The sequence below is a fragment of the Phascolarctos cinereus genome, unplaced genomic scaffold (genome assembly GCF_003287225.1).
Source record: "Phascolarctos cinereus isolate Bilbo 61053 unplaced genomic scaffold, phaCin_HiC Scaffold_726;HRSCAF=1367, whole genome shotgun sequence".
Lineage (NCBI taxonomy): Eukaryota > Metazoa > Chordata > Mammalia > Diprotodontia > Phascolarctidae > Phascolarctos > Phascolarctos cinereus.
The window spans coordinates 17,001,003-17,005,597 of NW_027556098.1; the positions used below are offsets into that span (position 1 = coordinate 17,001,003).

Here is a 4,595-nt window from a genome sequence, read left to right on the forward strand (position 1 = left end):
TAAAATATCGTACATATAGATCTCTTTCCCCTTTTCTTGATCTCTTTGGTATATGGGTATGTACAAGTTTTATAGACTTTTTGGAATAGTTCCAAATTATTTTCCAGAATACTTGGACTAGATCACAACTCCATCAACAACTCATTAGTGTACCTATTTTCCCTCATTCCTTCCAGCATTTGTTATTTCTGATAGGTGTGAGCTGATACCTCAGAGTTCTTTATATTTTCATTTCTTTATTGATTAACGATTTAGAGCATTTATCATGTGACTAGAGATAGCTCTAATTTCTTCTTCTTAAAACTGCCTTTTCATATCCCTTAGCCATTTATCATTTGGGGAATGGCTGTTATCTTAATAAATTTGACTTGGTTCTCTCTATGTTTTAGAATTAAAGCTTTGTCAGAAAAAAAACCTTGCTGTACCCAAGTTTCTTGCTCTTTTTCTTTTTTTTAAATAGTTGCAATTTATTAAAAGAGATGATTGATTAGGCATCTGCAGTGGTTGCTTCAACTTCTACTCTGTTCAATGCTAAAAGAAGAGATCTGTTTAACGATTTCAGAAGGACTGTGCATATCAATAAGGTGTTTGTGGATTCTCATCTGGAACCTATCCCAAGTCTTCGAACCTTCACGACAAGGAGTTGTTCTAGTTGTGATTCGAAGTGCCGTGGTAGGCATTCGAACAGGTCCTTTCACTTTCAAGTTCTTTTCTTTGGCTCCTCTAATTAGGTCAGCACACATTTTCTCGAGGGATTTCACATTGCAGCTGTTGAGGGTGATCCGGCTCCGGTGAATGGCCGCTTCGGGTTCTACGAGGGTCTTGCGGGTGTCTTTGAATGCCATGGCAGTGGAGCGGCTTCCTGACCGACTTATTCCTCGGTGAAAACGAACAGCAGCGACGAGTCAGGAGGAGGAGAGCCAACAACTTCCAACTCCATGCAGCTGCAGAGTCGATACCTTCACCAAAGAGAGCTGTTCTTTTTCTAATTTTGAATGAATTGGTATTACGAGGGCAAAAACTTTTTAATATCATGTAATCAAAATTATCCATTATACTTTCTGTCATCCTCTTAATCTCTTATTTGGTCATAAACTTTTTTTTTATCCACACGTGTGACAGGTAATTTTTTTTCTATGTTCCCTTCCTCTATTTATGATATCACCCTTTATTGTCTAAATCATTTTACTCATTTTGACCTTATTTTGACATATGCAGTGAGATGTTAGTCTATGTCCAGTTTATATCAAACTGCTTTCCAGTTTTCACAGCGATTTTTATCAAATATTGACTTTTATCTTGGATCTCTGGGTTTATTAAAATTTTGATTACTGTACTCATTTATTACTCTGTATTACACACCTAATATATTTCACTGATGCACCATTGTACCTCTTAGCCAGTATCACATTGCTTTTAGATTATGTTATCATATAATGTGGTTTAAAATGTGGTGTAACAAAGCCTCCTTCCTTCATATTTTTTAACATCAATTCCCTTGATATTTAAGACTTTTTGTTCTCTCAGATGAATTTTGTTAAAAAAAATTTTCTAGCTCTAGAAAATATTATTTGGTAGTTCGATTAGTTTGGCATTTAATAAGTAAATTAACTTAAGAAGAATTGTAATTTTTATTATATTGACTTGGCTGACCCACAGGCAATTAATATTTCTCCAATTGTTCAGATCTGTCTTTATTTGTGTGAAAAGTGTTTTGGAATTGTGTTTATATAGTTGCTGGATCTATCTTGGCTGGTAGACTCCAAAGTATTTTATATTGTCTATAGTTATTTTACCTATCTCTTACTGCTCTATTTTGTGGTTATACATAAAAATGGTAATTATTTATGTGGATTTATTTTATATCCTGCAACTTGGCTATAGTTGTTAATTGTTTCAACTAATTTTTCATTTGATTCTCTAGGGTTCATAAAGTATACAATAATATTGTCTGCAAAGAGTGAGAGTTTTGCTTCCTTGTTGCCTATTATTTTTCTTTTAATTTCATTTTCTTGTCATTGCTGTAGCTAGCATTTCTAGCTATATTGAATGATAGTGATGATAATCAACATCTTTGTCACACCTGTGATTTTATTGGGAAACTTTCTCATTTATCCCTGTTACAAATAATGCCTGCTCTTGTTTTAGATAGATTATTGTTGTTTAATTGTTTCCCATCATGTCTAACTCTTTTTAAATACAAATTTATTTATCTTTAGTTTTCAATATTTACTTCCACAAGATTTTGAGTTCCAAATTTTCACCCCATCTCGCTCCTCCCCCCACCCTAAGATGGCATGCATTCTGAATATCCCTTCCCCTAGTCTGTCCTCTCTTCTATCTCTCCCCTCCTTCTCTTATCCCCTTTCCCTTCTATTTTCCTAGAGGGCAGGTTAGACTTCTGTACCCCATTTCCTGTATTTCTTATTTCCCAGTTGCATGTGAAAACATTTTTTTTAACATATGTTTTTAAAACTTTGGGTTCCAAATTTTCTCCCTTCTTCCCTCCCCAACCACCCTCATTGAAAAGGCAAGCAACTCAATATAGGTTACACATGTGCAGTTATACAAAACACTTCCATAGTAGACATGTTGTGAAAAACTGACTCTATTTCCCTTAATACTATCCTGCCCTCCCTTTTATTATAGTCTTTCTTTTGACCCTGTTCCCTCCTCAGAAGTATTTGCTTCTGATTAACCCCTTTCCCAATCTGCCCTCCTCTCTATCATCCCCCTGCTCTCTTGTCCCCTTCTCCCCCCCATTTTCCTATAGGGTAAGACAGATTTCCATGCCCAACTGAATGTGTATGTTATTCCCTTCGTAAGCCAAATCCTATGAAAATAAGATTCACTCATTCCCTCTCACCTTCTCTCTTTTTCCCTCCACTGCAAGAGCCTTTTCCTTTCTTTTTTTGTGAGATAATTTACCCCATTCTACCTCTCCTTCTCCTCTTCTCCTAGTATAAACCTCTGTCATCCCTTAATTTTATTCTCCAGATATGACCCCTTGATCTTCACCTCACCCTGTGCTGTCTATCTACACATATCTATATCCATCTATATCTATCTATATCTATATCTATATCTATATCTATATCTATATCTATATCTATATCTATATCTATATCTATATCTATATCTATATCTATATCTATATCTATATCTATATCTGTATCTGTATCTGTATCTGTATCTGTATCTGTATCTGTATCTGTATCTGTATCTGTATCTATATCTATATCTATATCTACATCTACATCTTCATCTATATCTACATCTATATCTATATCTACACATATCTATATCCATATCTATCAATCTGTCTATCTATCTATCTACCTACCTATCTATCTATCTATCTATATACATACATATAATTTTTTCCCTCCAACTACCCTAATACTGACAAAGGTCTCATGAGTTATAAATATCATCTTTCCATGCAGGAATGTAAACAGTTCAACCTTAATAAGTCTCTTATGACTTCTCTTTCCCGTTTACCTCTTCATGTTCCACTTGAGTTTTGTATTTGAAAGTCAAATTTTCTATTCAGCTCTGATCTTTTCATCAAGAATGCTTGAAAGTCCTCTATTTCACTGAATGACCATATTTTTTCCCCCCTGAAGGATTATGCTCAGTTTTGCTGGGTAGGTGATTCTAGGTTGTAATCCTATCTCCTTTGCCCTCCGGAATATTATACTCCATGCCCTCTGGTCCCTTAATATAGATGCTGCTAAATCTTGTGTTATCCTGATTGTGTTTCCACAGTACTTGAATTGTTTCTTTCTGGCAGCTTGCAATATTTCCTCCTTGACCTGGGAACTCTGGAATTTGGCTACAATATTCCTAGGAGTTTTCCTTTGGGGATCTCTTTCAGAAGGAGATCAGTGGATTCTTTGAATTTCTATTTTGCCCTCTGGTTCTAAAATATCAGGGCAGTTTTCCTTGATAATTTCTTGAAAGATGATGTCTAGCCTTTTTTTTTGATCATGGCTCTCAGTCCAATAATTTTAAAATTGTCTCTCTTGGATCTATTTTCAAGGTCAGTTGTTTTTCCAATGAGATGTTTCACATTGTCTTCTATTTTTTCTTTCTTTTGGATTTGTTTTACAGTACCTTGATTTCTCATAAAGTCACTAGCTTCCAATTGCTCTATTCTAATTTTTAAGGAAGTATTTTCTTCATTAATCTTTTGGACTTCCTGTTCCATTTGGCCAATTTTTCTTTATAGAGCATTCTTCTCCTCATTGGCTTTTTGGACCTCTTTTGCCATTTGTGTTGAGCTATTTTTTAAGGTGTTATTTTCTTCAACATTTTTTGGGTCTCTTTTAGCAAGCTGTTCATTTGTTTTTCATGATTTTCTTGCATCACTCTCATTTCTCTTCCCAGTTTTTCCTCTACTTCTCTTACTTGCTTCTCAAAATCCCTTTTGAGGTCTTCCAAGGTCTGGAACTGATTCATATTTGTCTTGGAGGCTTTGGATGTAGGATCTTTGACTTTGTTGTCTTCTTCTGGTTGTATATTTTGATCTTCTTTGTCACCAAAGTAAGATAATATAGTCTGACTCTTTTTGTGCTACTTGCTCATGATCCCAG

At 35.0% G+C, this 4,595-nt stretch overlaps 1 pseudogene; it reads right to left on the reverse strand.

Annotated features, from left to right (window-relative positions):
- Nucleotides 1–509: 509 nt before the first annotated feature.
- On the reverse strand, nt 510–890 carry LOC110221549 (small ribosomal subunit protein uS10 pseudogene; annotated as a pseudogene).
- Nucleotides 891–4,595: the final 3,705 nt, after the last annotated feature.